Source organism: Polyodon spathula, chromosome 1 (assembly GCF_017654505.1).
Source record: "Polyodon spathula isolate WHYD16114869_AA chromosome 1, ASM1765450v1, whole genome shotgun sequence".
NCBI lineage: Eukaryota > Metazoa > Chordata > Actinopteri > Acipenseriformes > Polyodontidae > Polyodon > Polyodon spathula.
Window position 1 is genome coordinate 93712974 of NC_054534.1, and position 17894 is coordinate 93730867.

The following is a 17894-nucleotide window of genomic DNA, read 5'->3' on the forward strand; positions in this document are numbered from 1 at the left end:
TTACGCAATGACCCAAACCCTTATCTGGAGCGCTGTATGTATTATACAAAAATAAATTAATATTGTAATAGGAATAGCTACCCACTACTAATTAGAAGGGAGCACAAAAGTAATATCTTTACCATTAGGCCAGGTTCATATTTATACACACAAGAAGAAACATTACACTCAGTCTTGTAAACTGTTTTGATGTAACTGGTTTTGTCCTTGATTTGAAGCAACAACAACAATAAAAAAGTTAGGCTCCACTTTGGAGAGAAAATCCCCCCCCCCCCCCCCCCCCCCCCCATCCTAATTTTTTTTATTTTTTTTTTAAAAAAGGGGTTATTTCTGTGCTGTAAATATGTTGTGAATTACACAACCACTGGCTAATAAGTTGGGCCAAACGCAGCGTTGGACTGCCTGCTTTTAGAAACGCAGTGCCAGGTTCATAATGTGCCAATACCTGATTTGTTACTTTGACAAATTTAAATGTTTTTTGATCAGGTATCCTGAACGTACTACAGCTCAAAGTTAGTTGAACTATTTTCAAAAATAATAACAAAAAAAAAAGCATCAGTGTAGTGGTCATTATTTTTTCACGATTTAATTATTTCTAGTTTTTAAATATTTATATTAAAGTGGGTAAGTCTGAACTATCATGTCCTATAGAACAATAAGCCTTGTCAGAATGTAGTATTCTGATGTGCTGTACATGTATGAAAATAAAGAATTCAAGGATATATTTCTTACAATACAGAGTTCTATTGCCATGGTAACACAGCACGCATATATGTATTTGTTACAGGCTCTTTCATTGACATAGTTGGCTCGTTATTATGCTTACCAGTGGGGGAAGGCATTGGGCACTTCTTTTACAAGAGATGTTTTGTAATTGTGTGATACAGAGACAGGAAATGAGAGTTGTTTGGTATCATGTAGCTTCACATAGGAATCAGATGATATCTTGGATAGAGGGTTAACTCTCCTGTTGTACAAAGTGACATGACACACAGGGTGGTAAAATAAATTACACCTGCAGTCTGTCTTTTTAGAATTCATTGAAGAATGGGCTGTTGTGCTACGCCATGTTTTCTATGTCTATAATTAATTGTTTTCTACCCGAAAATAAAACAAAAACACATACAGTAACCTGTGCATGTTTTCAATCAGAGGTTATTTCATTAAGCCTTTCACAATGGTCCTATTTAAAAGCTTATATTTATTGCCCTCCAGTATCCTTATCACTTATGTTTTCTGGGGTAAAAAGCTAACATTGCCATTTTAATTTAAAATGTAAAATTCCTTGGGCAATTCACATGTCAGTGTGACAGGCAGCCACGGAAAGCATTTGCATATTTGCTTATGATAATAAATGTTACAGCCTGCAAATTTCTAAACATTGATCTATAGGGCCGATGACATTTTTGTATAAATTTGTCTGTGGTTCATGCCATTAAAAATAAAGTTTAATGGCTGATTCCATGTGCAAGTTTTGCTGATGTTCTGCAGTAGGGAGTGTTTGTAGAATCCTGGCTAGTAAAGTTGTAATTTAAAGTCCTCAACAGATGTGGTATGTCTCTATATCTCCTCGTAGTGGACAGTAAGGTCACTCTGCCCTGTGATGAGATGAGTGGCTGTCCTTCACAGAGCATGGGAGTTTATGCTAATCTGTTTGATTAACATGTGCTCTTACATTCAAAAAGCCTACACTGTAATTGTCTTATATCAATGTGGCTCTCTTTGAAAATGTGTTTTAATTAGAAAAGGGTTGAACCCAAAAGAAATCTAAATCTCATTCGTCTTAATTGTGAACCAATAAGGGTTCACAGTTAAGGCTTCATAGGGTACTACGGTGCTGTAAGCCATTGTGTTTGGTGTTGCTAAGAATTGTTTCATTACATTATCAAATCCTCTATTGTCAATGCATGTGGAGCCATAAACCTTTCAAAGTAAGGGGTCTTACACAATAATGAAGAATTAATGTGATAAGTAATGTACATCTGAAATTACTTTGGGTTAAAATGAGTGGGGATAAATGAAATGTCCCTTATGTGTGCATTGGTAACTTTACAAGGCCCTGTGTATCCTTTCTGAAACAAACACTGCTAATGGCGATTTGGAGAAAGAACCATTGTGTATATAGCACAAAATATAAAACTGAAATTCTTAACAGGAAAATTACCTTAATCCACTACAGATGTACTAGATGGAAATATACTATTATTTAATAATTACACACTTTTGCTAATCAATGTAAACAATTTATTCCCAAAGGACAGTGTTGTAACTAGTATAGTGTGTTGTGATAGGATCTGGTATAGGTTTCCTGTCTACTTCTACTCAAGGAGTGGTGTCTGCTTTTGAGTCCTTATTGTAAGGTATTAGTATTTTTTGCTGAGATAGGACACTGTGAAGGCTGTTCAATCCTGTGGAGGTTACTGATTGTGTGCATACCCTCAGTGATTCTCATCCTGGGATTTGCAATTGTAGCTGTGGGAATGGGCTAGGGCAAAAGTTGGAATGCCATGGCATTTACTGTAGGAGCAACATTAGACACATCAGATGCTAGTCTGAACTCATCCACTAAAATCAATTTGGCCTTCATAGCACCCATCCCTCTTATGCAGCAGCATGCCAGCCTCAATCCATTCCACAGCAGCAATTTACTAGTTTGAAAGTTATTGAATTGACCATCTGCTACTTATTTGAAGGAAATTATTTGTATTCATACTCTCACTTTTTAATTGTGTGTGTTATGCTTTGGTTAGCAGCACAGAGTGGACGTTCCAAGGTGTGGTCATCAATGCCTGTCCAATCAGCAGTGGGAACTCTGCCTGTCCAATCAGCATCGGGAACTTGCTTACAACAGGATTGTGTGCTTTGGGTTCTAATGCTGTAGTACTTATTTTACTGATCTGGTTGAAAAGGGAATTACATGACTGCATTGTTAACTTGCCATGCTGAAGGCCACTGAGTTAATGGACTTTTAGGTTGATATTTAGGTTCCTTGTTATTGTGGTTCTTGAGTGTTAAAATGCAGATGAGTACCAAAATACTTTAATGTGTGTTTCATTTTGTATGTACAGTGATTCCTTGTTGTTTCACTGTTGGATGGCCACATAAAAAAAGGAAATATTAAAAATAGTGAATGAGTAAAGGGCTTTATATGGTGACATATACAGTAGTACATGACAATGTACTGTTAACATTGTCTAACTGTGAATTTACCAAATTTGTGAATTAGTGAACAGTGAAATAACAAGGGAGTGCTTTAATAATATGTAAGTTCAACAACCAAATGATCTGCTAATGCTCTCTTAAAACTATGAGCATCCTTTAACCCTATTTCAAATGCATGCATCAAACATTCATTGCATATTCATTGCGGTTTCAAGGAGGCTAAGATAATGAAACGTAATATCTGGGAGTAAAATTTCATTTTAAAAGAAGTGACAACTTAGCTGTGAAAACCGGTAAAGTGAAAGAATGATTGTGTCAAGTTGCCAGTCTTGGCTGGAAACCTACAGCTATGGCCAAAAGTTTTGCACCCCAACTAATTTTGCATCATCAAGTTGAATGAAGCCATCTGAATAAAGTTACATTAACATCTTGAATTGCATACCGCTTTGTAGTTTTCGATATACAAAAAATTGACAAAAAATGATTAATGTGACAGTTCGAAAATTGAAGATGTAATACTGTACTACTATTATGGTTTCCTGCAGACTTCTGTGATATAATTGTGTGGTTTATTTGATTACATGATGCTAAGCAAAAGATCTAAATTATGTTCATAAAGTTTCTAGAAGTTACCTTCTTTGCTTTCCAAGATGGATCCTTGCATCTAGGGTTCAGTAGCTTGTTAACTTATGTTGCTTGAGTTCAGCAGGTGAAAGGAGGCAAGTGGCTGAACAGCGGGAATGGAGGTCACCTGATCTTCTGTCCTCCTCTTGTAAAAAAAATTATTTTAAAAATGTGTCTATCTCTCTCACTCTCTCGCTCGCTCTAATTTTATTAATATTTTTTCATAATTTTATAATAATTTTATTATCACTCCTCTTCGGAAAAATTGTTTGTCAGTGTACTGTTTTACATAAACAATAAAATAAGGTGTACCAGATTCTTTGGGAAGATGCATTGATTGTTTGAGACATTTTAGTTTTTATAGAGGAACTCTAAGTCCTAATTCATATATTGGACCATAGAGTAGCAGATTATATAGTCCAGTATGTCCAATACAGAAAAAATACCTATGCCAAAAAGTTATTCCCAATTTACATCGTTGTATCTGGTATTTAAATAGCGCTTTGTGATAGTACTGTGCTATCAGGTTTCACCAAATGTTCTTTTAAATTGCTGCAGGTGTGCTACCCATTTTAGTTCTTTTCACTGGGTAAAAACCGTTGTAGGTCTGTGATTATGAGCTAATTTTACACTACTTTTTAACAGTCTTAAATGCAATTATGTGACATTATGATTTAAGGGTAATACTTAGCATGTTAATGAGCTTGATTAAGCCTGTTCTAATTAAGAAAATGCTTTAATTTAGAAATGTTAAGAAGGCTACTTCTTAAATGAGTTTTAACTACTATTAAATTGATGTGACAAAGCAGGAAAAGGCTGTGATTTATGAAATAATTATGGTATTTAAGCAAATAATGTGTGCATTAGTAAAATGACTGACTGAACTGAAGGCTGAATCTGCATCTCCCTATTGCAGATCAGTTTTAGTTATGATGAACTAGACAACAGATGTAGATCTTACAGACTTTTGCATAAGGATCCATACCAGTCAGTTGGCAGGTGCTTCTGCAACTAAGACTGAATAAGAATTAGAGGCGGTAATCATTGGCCATCCTGGCTGCCCCCTGTAGCCTTAAACACTATTGACAACATGCAGTGATACTCAATTTATCTAATAAATAAAACATAAAATGGTCTATCTTGTATGCAAATGAACACATGAACTGATAATGAAGCCAACATTTTGCATATCGCTGACACCTTTGGATGCTGTTGATGTTCCTCTTGATAATAGTAATTACTCTGAAACATCCTACTCAGCCAACCATGACAAAAAACATCCCTGGATGTCTGCCAAAAAGATTTAGAATTATATATTTTTTCAGCCAATATAAATTCTGATGTCCACAGAGGATTCTATCCATCTATAATTAATGAACGGAATTCCCTTTCAGAGTTTTTTAGATAACATTTCCATTACTGTGCAACACACAATGACAATGTAGTATTATGTATTTCCCTCTGGAAACAGAAAATGTTATCCTTGAAGATAAAAGGTTTAGAATGACTACTACATACTATTTCACATTTGTGGCTTTTCTATATCTGAACCTCAATTACTGCAGGATTATTGTTTTTGCTGTAACATTTTTCATATCAGTTATAGATTGTAAGAAGGTTGTGATGCCATACTTTGACAATATTAGCACCTTGATGCATCTTGCAAAGGGTAGTAAGTCAGTAATATTTAGCTTTGAGTACTGAATACATTGGGAATTATATTTTATTGTAAAATTAAACATGATTTAGGGACATCAGTATGGCTTTGGATTTAAAATGTGGCATTTTAAAAACTAGACATTTCTGTTTTGTAAATTCCATCAGTATATCTTTTAAATTACTCCTTTCAAAAAACTAGGAAGATAAGTACGTCGTGGTACTAACAAGGAATGTAGAAATATATATATATATATCTATATATATATATAAGAATCATATATATTGCTATAATATATTGATATATTACATATACTATACTATATACTTATTATGGATACTAATACTATACTAATCATGGAGAAGTATTAATTATATAAAGATGAATGATTTTAGATTTTGATCTTAGACCTGGAGCTGGTCGACTGAGAAAACAATGCACTCATCCATAATTTGCATATTAACTTTACCAAACCTGCATCGTAAAAACATTTCTTATAATGATTAAGAAGTTCGTTGTGTATTTTAAATGTTTATATTTCTTCATTTGCTTTTATATGTCTGCTATGTCTTTTCATCTGCCATTTCTCTCTGTCTCCAAATCCTTATTTTTCTTTTTCTATTTTCTTTTCCCTCCTTAGAAGAAACATTTAATTTTTATTTTTTTTAATTTTGTATTTTTATATTTTGTTTTAATTTCCGTAAGTCACTTTCGATAAAAGCGTAATTAAATAATAATAAGTTTTAGTTATTGTAAACTTGCAAAGTTGGGCATGTGTTATAAATTGTTCAATACGTACTTACTGAGCATGCATTCATTATAAATACATACAAGCACCACCACATGGTACCACTGCCAATGGCATCTCTGCACAATGCTATACATAAAATGTCTACATGCAGCCTTTTAGAGGAAGGAGCAAATTGTTTTTTTGTTTTTGTTTTATACCATTAACATTGTTTTAATCAGATTAGTAATTGTGTACTTGTGATTGTGCTTGCTTCGAAATAGGGCCCATTGCCAATAATAAAAACAATTTCAAGCAATATGGAACGGCTGCTACTGCAACCAAGTTTTTTTTTTTTTTTTTACTTTAAAGTATGTGCCTTTATTCAGTCAACCTTCAAAGCTGCTAACATTAGCTTTTGTAATACAGTGTGGACTGTGGGTCAAGCCAGAGTTTGTGTAGGGGGGCATTTTATTGTGGTTTTCTATTAATGTGGTCCTTCTGGCATCCTCTGAATGCCTTTGCATTTTTTAATTAAATTTTAAACATTTTAAAAGGCAAGGCCTGAAAAAAAAAGTGGAGGTCAGGCACCTATGCTGAGGCCTAAAAAAGGCATTGTTGTAGCTTAGCTACTAGATACATTTTTGCAAGCCACTACAAACTACAGCACTTGACAAAGCATCAAGTGTGAATGCTACCACATTATCAACATTTTCTAAACTATTGTTCTGGTTCTGCCAATAAATAGCTTAGAGGTCAAACGATTTAAGTATGTTTTTGATTGATGTTTTGTCTTACGCTGAAGAAGACTCATTCTTGTAAAAATGAACCAATTCCAACAACCTGTTTGTTCAAGATATGTAGTATAACCATTCTCTATTATGTTGTAATTGCTTATTTGAAAAACAATTTTACAATATTTTGCAAACAGCATAGAATGCTTGCATTTTACTTGCCAGTTTGTGACTTGAATAGAAACCTTCATTTTTATATTTTATCTGTGGACATACTGCAGTGTTGAATTGATACATTCCGTTGTCTTATCCTTCCTGTGGCAGATAAAGCTCTTCAGCAGCAGGTGTTTGTTTTTGAGATGTACACATTTTAAACAACACAATGACCTCAATCTTGGAATTAGGGATACTAGATGAGAAAAGGTCTGTTTGCTGAAACAGGTACGGGAGACCAGGGCTGGTTGTCACACTTTTTACTCTTTATTATTTTCCTCAATCTGGTGACATGCTGCGAGGTTCTGTTCCTCGCTATATTGAAGAATAACTCTTCACCTACAAATTGATGTTTTTTATTTCAGCATAATTTTATTCCAAATATGATATTTAGATGGTTGAAAATGCACCGGTCACCTGTGACAACCTGCCACATACTGGGGTTGGTTGTCACACGATATGGGGTTGGTTGTCACAGCGTATGTTCTTGCTTTTACATTAGACAATAGTGCAACATTTTTTTTTTTTTTTTTTTTTTTTTTAAATAACATAAAGTTTCTACTGTGTACAATGACAGAAAAAGTTGTATTTTTTACTTTTTATGTGAACTTAAAAAATACAGACCTGTATATATTTGAAATGTTGACCCATGCAACAAAATAATACAACAGCCTCCACAGAACCAGAGGACAAACAGTAAATAATTGAAATAAGCATTATATGGTGACATATCCCACATTTTGGTGTAAAAAAGTAGAAAGAAAAAATATAAGACTTCTTCCTATAGGATTTACATGTGACAACCAACCCCCAAAACTATGTGACAACCTGCCCCAGCCAGACTTTACATGATAATTTAATTTGCTCAGTACTACTGGGAGAACCTACTGGTTTTGTTTTTACACCAAAAGATAGCCAGTATTTGGTTCTATTTAACATGGCCACTAGTTCAAACAAACTCCAATACTACTAAGTGTTATAACATAAATAACAAGATATGCATTTTTTACTTTGGGTATGAAAAAAAATGAAATATGTGCTAACCTTTATGTTAGATGGAATTGACCTCAAATTACAAGATGGTTGACTTCCAGACAATAGAACACACATTTCAGTGTTAGCATCACCTGCCTGCGCCATCTAGTTTCATAGCTACCAGCACCGTGACAACAAACCTGTGTGACAACCAACCCCAGTCTCCCCTACTTGAACAACATAAATCAAAACATGCACCTTATAGTCTGGGATTTTCTGCAAGCTAACAAAGCAGATGACAATAACTGAAATCCTTCTACAAATGATTCACAGGAACTAACAACGGTGTGATCGGTTACAGTAGAATAAGCAAGGAAGGTGATTTCTGGCGTATATTTCCTCAACCTTTAAACTTAAACATGTTAAAACAGTTAAACTTACAGGGCTACTGTAAAGGACATAATGATCAGACGCTAGGAATTTAACCAGATAAAAAATAATTTTTGGTTTTACATATACCGGTACATAAAATAATTGAAAATAATAAACATTTCCGAGTGATAGTCATTTTAAACTGTTGAAAGCATTTGCTAATTAAAATGAATGTGGACGCTGTAACACCCTGTAGAGTAAGAAAAAATTCTTTCAGATTAAGGGCCCTATTCATAAAAGTACGAATGAAAGTCGTCCATATTGATATTGATAAAATGATCTGAGCAAACAGGCGACTGTTGCAAAGCACTTTATGAATGGGTATGCAGTCGTTCAAGAACGAAAATCTGTCTCTTTTTATTGGCATCATCAGCATTATTAATGTTCCCTAGTTGCCGTTGGTAGCTGTTGCAAAAAGAAAAACGGAATCCACCGACAGTAGCCTTCCACCAAAACCCGAGTCTACAGCTGCCAGTCACGGACAATCTGCAAAACCTGATTTCGATGCCCCTATCACATCTGCCAAAAATCAGGACATGTTATAATTTAGAAGAAAAAAAAAAACTATTTTTTTTAAATAAATACTTCGTATTTTCGTTTTGTTTGGCAAATTTTCCATTCTTAACTGCAGGATTCTAAACAAAAAGCACTATAGAAGAACGCAAAAAAATAAACAAAAAGCACTGTAGGAGGACGTTTGAATAATACTGTAATTCTATTTAAATTATTATTATTATTATTATTATTATTATTATTATTATTATTATTATTACCCCTTTGTTTATGAATCACTAATAGTTTCACGCCGTATTGCACACTGTACACAAAATGGATTGTTTTATCGTGCGCAAAAAAAAAAAAGACTCCATCAGTGTTTTTTGCATTACCAAGCAAGCCCGAACTTCCCACGACTGCATGAGCACCACTAGTATACTGTATATTGCAACTCTCCATGAAAATAAACAGGTTCACTCAGGCAGTGTTCATCCAAACTCTTTATTGTGAACACAGGTAAAAGAAATAAAAAGAAAAGTACCGCTGTCAGCCACAGATCACAGCAAATAAATAATCATAACGGTTTATTATCAGTCTCTCTCTTTCTCTCCGCTTCACAGCGCTGTTTCACAATGATTATGCCAGAGAACATGTTCTTCTGCGAGTATATATTCATATTAAACATTTTCCTTTATATAAAGCTACATATTTTCTTTTTTTCCAAAATAGGCAGAGTTAATCACAGGTATGTCAAACTGTGTAACAGAGCAAGTGTAGTAATAAAATATCTTTATAAAATCTTTATAAAAAAAAAAAAAAAAAAGTCTGCCGATGCTGTCGTTAGTTTAAACTTGACTGTATAAAGCGCTCAATAACTCCTTGTTATCGACAGCATTTTGCTGTCTTTCACTTTTATGAATAGCAGGTTGACGCTCAATACCGATGAAAACTTTATGCTAATGAGGTAATCGTTAACCTTTCACTCAATCCGTTAAAAACATGCATACATGGACGAAAATGACTGGGGCTTAACGACACATCTGAATTATCTCTTATGAATAGCAACTGCCTTAAATAGGCTGCTATGGACGAAATCCGATCATGTACTCCTGTTTTCTCATTTCGACAGGTGTTAACCCTTTATGAATAGACCCCTAAAAGTCTAAACGATACAGTACGCATTTAATATACGAGAAGCACTGTAGTGGGAAATGAGTGTATGTATGAATGTTAAGTATTTAGTAAATAGGATAAGTAATAGAGACAAAATAGGTGCCTGTGATGGGGAGAGAATTAATCTAAACTGTAGTTCTACCTCTGCAAAGGGGGTGCTGCTACGTAAGCATGGCCCCTTACACAGGCAGTGATGTGTATTTTGTTTACTTTCATTTCACAGGAATGAGAGCAGAGCTGCAGCACCAGAGCCAGCACAGCCCCTGCACTTTCCTGACAGCACAACAAGCACTAGAGCCCTTGAACACCAGAGCACAGTTTTGTGCACAAAGGGAACGGAAAGCACAGTTTTGTGTTGGATTATGTATTATGTACTTTTATTTAATTTTCGGTTCTGTACCACTTTTTCCATTGATGGTAGAGGGGTGAATTATTGTAATGATTATTTCCAGTGTAAATATTAAAAAAAATGTGTTTTGAAACCACAGTCACTGTTTGGACATTCCCTCTTTTACCCATCACTCACTCCTTGTCGCAGTGCCCCACAGTTGTAAAGAAAATTAGCATTAATATTTGTCTCAAGAGAACTGTGTATTTATTAGGGATGTGTATTTGTTATACATGCAGCTGTTCTTGGATGTATAGCATATTGTTTGTAGCTATAATGGGTTGACATGGTGATCTACATCCTTTGTTAACAAACGGGCCAATATATAGTATTAGCAAATAATGAATACTAACCAATCCCTATAATGAAGGACAACTTGACAGCCTCATATACATTCGTCTAATTCTATGATAATAATGTTGCTTGAGCCTTCAGTTTTACAGCAGATGTTATGATTCAGCATTTGATGTTATGAATGATGGAGTTATATTCATAAAGCATTCTCAAGCTGGTAAATGTGCTAAAATACAATGGGATTTAGTAAATAAGGAGACAGTGAAGAATATGGACTGTACTGTTGTACTAGATGAAATCAATAAGTCTGGAGAATATGGAAAAACTGAAATCTGAACTCAGAAAATCTGCACTGCTAATGCATTAACCCCTCATAACAGACCTCATATTGACTAGACCAAGGAATGAAGTGCCTGTTTCTGTGTCCCTTAAGAAATGATAGTGGCAGTATGAACAGATCAGAATTTCACATGAATGTGTATTGTTGTTGTTATGGCTACAACATTAGAATTAAGGATACGATTTTGGCACAGTAATTTTGAGCACATTTCACAGATGAGGTGTGGGAAAAAAAAAAAAATTCACGGAAAGTTCACAAAATAATGTAGTTTTACTACATTAGCATACACAAGAGCTTTTAAATAGTACACTAAAATCAATAATATAAAGACTATTGCTTTTACTGACCAGTTTAAATGTTACTTTAGATTACAAAGCTTACAGTACATACTTCAAACTGACATAATTTCTGGTTGGAGTCGAGGGTCTCTGGCCCTGTGTGAAAAGTCGGAAGTACATAATCTATAATCTTGCGACATGCATCTTTTTTGAAAGGGCATACAGCCTTAACAGATAGTAAAACCTTTCACCTTTCATTCTAAAAAACCTAAAATATCTCTCTGTACTGTGCAAGGTGTGTGTGTATATATATATATATATACTTGAAAATGAAAACATGTTACAATATACAAAACAAAACATAAGGAGTATCAAAGCAATGTTCAAGAAAATTGAAAATTGTCTCTAAATCTTGGATTCCTCAAAATAGCCACCCTTTGCCTTAATAACAGCTTCACAAATACAAGGCATTCTGTTAACAAGTTTCAGCAGGAAATCATCCAACATGTCTTCCCAGTTCTTCTGCAGCAATTCCCAGAGATGTAGGGCACTTGTGGGTAGCTTTGCTTTGACTCTTCTGTCCAGTTCATCCCATACAAGTTCTATAGGATTGAGGTCTGGAGACTGGGCAGGCCAGGTCATTAGATCGAGTTGTTTCTAGAGTATTTTTTTCACTTGGAAGTTGTGGGTAGGATGTGTAGATAAATTTAAAAAAAATAAATTAATTCCAGGCTATAAGGCAACAAAAGGTGAACATTTTGAAAGGGGGTGTAGACTTTCTATAGGTACTGTATGTATGTATAATATATATATATATATATATATATATATATATATATATATATATATATATATATATATATATAATTAAAGTGGGCTGGCCTGGTGGCCCCCTTTCTAATAGGCGATGCCCAAAAGGCCTACCATGACCTGGACCATACTGCAGCAGCAGACTATGATCAGCTTAAGGCGGAAATATTGGCCCGGGCAGGCATGACCACCGCAGTAAGGGCCCAGCGGTTTCATGTCTGGAGTTTCCAGCAGAAACAAGCTCCCAGGTCACAAATGTTTGACCTAATCCACTTGGCAAGACAGTGGTTGCAGCCTGATGTGAATACTGCTACTAAAGTCGTTGAAATACTAGTCGTGGACAGGTTCCTGAGAGCTATGCCCCCCCCCCCCCCTTTACGAAGGAGTGCCTTTGTTGCCGTCGTAGAACGCTTTTTGGCCGCTGAGGATTTAGCCATGCACCCCAGTGTCACTTCAGCAAAGAGTGGTCTACGGTCCCCCTGACGGAAACAGCACCCTAACAAGATTTCGGGTAGGCCAGAACTGAGGGGAGGGGCTGTGAAAGAACTGGGGGTAACTGGGGATGATAGAGCTGATAATCCACCACTTGATGAACGTTATAGAAACTACAAGTGTTTTAAATGTAATGAATTTGGCCAGATTGCAATACAGTGTCCTAATGAAACAGAGCCAATGCAGTGTAATGTGATGGAGCAGACCTACTGTGGGGTAACTAATGTGGTAAATGTGGCCCTAACTGCTCATAAATTTATAGTAAGAGTATTGGTGAATGGGAAACCAACTCAAGCCCTCGCCGATTCCGGAAGTGCTGTCACGGTGGTTTCATCTAAATATGTAAAGCCTGAGCAATTAGACCATAGTCTTAAGACCAGTATCACCTGTGTACATGGAGACGTTAGTATTGAATTTAACGGCCTGATAAATACTATGAGAGTCGGAGTGAATAATCAAACTGCCACACAAGGTGATACTGAGTAGAGACTATCCAGGTTTTGAAGACCTGGTGAAATTAAATGGGGAATGGGATCCCCCGAAACTAAATTGTGTACAGGGTGAGAGGGACCCGCAGGAGGGCTTGAATCAGGTATTCCCATCCACTGACATTGAATTGCACTCACCTGCCAATAAAGTACGAAAAACACGTAAAGGAAAATGGGCTGACAAGTATCAGTGGAATAAAAAACTTTTGAGCAGGCTTTACTGTTGTTGGGAAGTGGTAAAAAAAGGGATAGGAAGGGGGTTAGCACCCAGTGTGAGCCCCAGGAGATACTTGATGAGACAGGTGTTACGCCAGCATTAACGGAAGGAAATGATCCTAATGCCTTTGAGCAGTGGGTGGTACCAAGTGGGCAGTTTGGGAGGGACCAAGCTAATGATCCAACTCTAGTAAATGTTAAAAGTCAGGTTGTAGAAGTAAATGGGGTTGCTGTGGAGGATACCCCAAGTAGAGGTGCAGGAGCCTATTATATAGTAAGGAATGATCTGTTGTATAGAGTCACACAAGTAGGAGAGGACCAGGTAGAACAACTCTTGGTGCCTCAACAGTACCGTAATACCATAATGTACTTGGCACATAGTCATTTGTTTGGTGCTCACCTTGGAATTGAAAAGCCCACTCAGCGCATCTTAAAAAGGTTTTTTTGGGTCGGACTGTATAAAGAAGTTGAACGCTTTTGTAATTCGTGTCCCGAGTGTCAGAAAACCAGTCCCCAAGCTAAATTACGAGCACCTCTCGTACCGCTTCCTGTTATAGAAACACCCTTTGAGCGGATCGCTTTGGACTTTGTCGGTCCTCTAAGTCAATCTGCTAGGAGGCACGAGTATATTCTAGTGGTCCTGCACTACGCTACCAGGTATCCGGAAGCGATACCCTTGAGAAACATGGCAGCTAAAACCATAGCGAAAGAACTGTTTCTCATGTTCACACGGGTAGGGGTGCCAAAAGAAATTTTAAAGGACCAGGGGATGCCATTTGTTTCAAATCTGATGAAAGATCTGTGTGATCTTTTAAAGATTAAACCAATCCGTACGTCCGTTTACCATCTACAAACCTATGGTTTGGTGGAAAGGTTCAACAAAACCTTAAAAAACATGTTAAGGAAGGTTGTTGATAAAGACGGGAGGGATTGGGATTTGCTGCTTCCATACCTCATGTTTGCTGTTAGGGAAGTGCCTCAGTCGTCAACCGAGTTTTCCCCATTTGAATTGTTGTATGATCTTCAGCCTAGGGGGATCCTAGACATTGCAAAGGAGCTGTGGGAAGAACAAGGTGGTCCTAGAAAGAACCTTATTGAGCATATAATGGGTATGAGAGAAAGAATAAAAACCCTGACACCGATAGTTAAGATACATCTCGAGAAAGTACAGACCGCACAGTCTAGACACTATAATGTACAAGCGCAAGTTAGGACATTTTTGCCTGGGGATAGGGTTATGGTTTTGGTCCCAACTTCAGAGAGCAGATTGTTTGCGAAGTGGCAAGGACCCTATGAAGTTATAGAAGCAGTTGGGCCGGTGAACTATAAGATAAAACAACCAGGCAAAAGAAAGAAAGAGCAGATTTATCACATCAATTTGTTGAAGCCCTGGAGGGACAGGGAACCAGCATACGTGGCAACCGAGGTAGGGACAGCCTGTGGTAGGTCACCTCTTCCTGAAATTAACATCGGTCCTGAACTGACCGAGACCCAGCGTCACGAAGTATTTGAGATGTTACAAGCTAACACAGATGTCTTTTCAGTTATCCCAGGGAGGACTCACGTGATAAGCCATGATATTGTGACTGGTCCAGGGGTTAAAGTAAATGTGAGAGCCTATAGGGTTCCGGAAGCAAAATGGGCTGACATAAGCAAGGAAGTGGAGAGAATGCTTCAACTAGGAGTTATTGAGGAATTCGAAAAGTGAGTGGAAAAGCCCCATAGTTTTAGTTCCTAAGCCCAACGGAACCTGGTGGTTCTGTAATGATTTCCGGAAGCTGAATGACGTCTCAAAGTTTGATGCGTACCTGATGCCCAGAGTGGACGAGCTCATTGAAAAGCTAGGAAAAGCTAGGTATCTAACCACTCTTGACTTAACTAAAGGGTACTGGCAGATACCGCTCACTGATATAGCAAAGGAGAAGACCGCATTCGTAACTCCAGATGGGCTGTATCAGTACACGGTGATGCTCTTTGGTCTACACGGCGCTCCCGCTACTTTCCAAAGGTTAATTGATAGGATCCTAAGACCTCATTTAAAGTTTGCCTCTGCCTACTTAGACGACATTGTAATATATACTGAGGATTGGGAATCTCACCTATTAAAGGTGGAACTTGTGTTAGGTAGCCTTAGAGAAGCAGGCTTGACAGCAAACCCAGAGAAATGTTACATCGGGTTAAAAGAGGCTAAATACCTAGGGTACGTGGTGGGCAATGGACTTGTCAAACCACAAATGAGTAAAGTCGAAGCCATTCAAAACTGGCCTCGGCCAGTGAATAAGAAGCAAGTCTGGGCTTTTTTGGGAATAGTGGGATATTACAGGTGGTTTGTACCTGACTTTGCAACCAAAGCAGCCCCCCTCACTGAGCTGACCAGGGCCAAGGGACCAACTATGGTGAGCTGGTCTACGGAGGTAGAAATCATTTCAGTATATGAAGAATATACTCTGCAGTGAACCAGTTTTAAGGGTACCTGATTTTAAAAAACGGTTTATTTTGCAGACAGATGCTTCAGACGTAGGGCTTGGGGCGGTACTGTCACAAGTAGAGGAGGGTGAAGAACATCCAGTTTGGTTTTTAAGTAGGAAGTTGCTACCCAGAGAATGTAAATATGCCATTGTGGAGAAGGAATGTTTAGCAGTGAAATGGGCAATAGAAACATTGTGATATTATTTACTGGGCAGAGAATTTACACTGGTCACAGACCATGCACCCCTCAAATGGATGAAAATCAATAAAGAAAAAAAACTCTAGAGTGACCAGGTGGTTCCTATCCTTGCAGCCTTATAAATTCAACATAGAACATCGAAGTGGTAGCAAGAATGGAAATGCAGACGGTCTCTCTGGGGTACACTGTCTTACTGAGTCAGATTCTCCAACCCAGGGGTTTGAGCTGAGGGGAGGGGTGTGTAATAAGGTGTGTAATAAGGTGTGTGGAATGGTGTTGGAAAATAGGTATGTCAGCTTGAGAATGAATAGGGCGCTGTTCCCAGAGAGCACCTGATCATAACTATTGAAAAAGAAGGGCTATGTTCAGAATGGCCACTAGGGGGATGTGGGCCAGTTCTCTCCCCCAAATGCTTAACTAGCTGATTAATAGGGGCAGCTGAGAACAAGCTGGGTCCAATTAGCTAATCAGGCAAGAGATATAAGCTGCCTCTTTGTCTGTGCTGGGTGATCGTGAGTGGAGAGAGTCTGGAAGACAAAAGGCAAGTGAAAAAAACTATTTCTGGGGAAAAAGGGACAAGACCTTAGCAAAGAAAATAACCCTGTGGTTGTTTATTGTTTGGATCACTAGTTTGCTTGTTGGATAAGCGGCTTAGCCGTTCCAACTGTAGTTAGGGAAGTTTGTGTTCAGTTAGAGCTCTGTGCAGAGTTAGGCCTTTTCTGTTGTGTCCTGTGAAGCGACGTGTTTATGTTTTGTTTGAAATCTGAAACTAATAAACAGCAAGTCCTGTTGAAGACTACCTTCAACCCCCCAGTGTTGTCCCTGATTTCAGTCACTGCTTTACTATATATATATATATATATATATATATATATATATATATATACACACACACACACACACACACACACACACACACACACACACGGTATAAAGGAAAAATAAAAAGGTGCAATAACTAAAGTAATACAGAAAGGAAGAATTAACTAAAGAGTACAGAAAGGAAAATATAAACAACAAAACCCCACTCCTGATAGCCGATTAGCAATCCAGAGCAGTCTATGGCAGATTCCTTTAAAGGTTACAACCACATTCCTGACAGTCACTTAAGACGAAAGTTAGTCTTAACAGGGGTATCGCTAGTAACACAAATATTTACTTTCGTTAGTATTCAATAATCAAAGCATTGTTAAATCAGTCTTGTATAGAGATTTTGGTTCAGAAAGATAAAGATAAAGCTAGATAAAGATAAAACCCTGGGGTTATTATCCTATATCAAAGTTTCCGTAAATGATATCTCTGTTCAAGCCGATCGCAGGCTGCAGGTCTTCAAATTGTCAAAGTTCAGAGCCTTGTTCTGAGTGTCAGGAACCCCTGAAAGTTGCGCTCATCCTTTTCTAATCCTCTTTTTACCCCAGTGATTGGATAGTTTGTTTATTTGGGGCTATGCCCGAGTCCAAGTGGGGTGTTTTCCCATTGGCTTTTCTCGTTCCGAGATGGTCCAGTCTTCTCAAATGGTCCACTGGTTTGCCCGTCAGCTTGATTTAGTCAACTGTTCTCTGTCCGTGGTCTCAAAGAATTCAAAACCATCTGATTTTTACCTTTTGGAAGATACCCCGACACCACAGGATTTATTCAACAATGGTGAAGATAAACAACTTGTCCAGTATTCAGTTTATGGCTCTTTTTAAAAGCATTCTGTCAGTGGGGGAGTTTGTGACAAGAAAC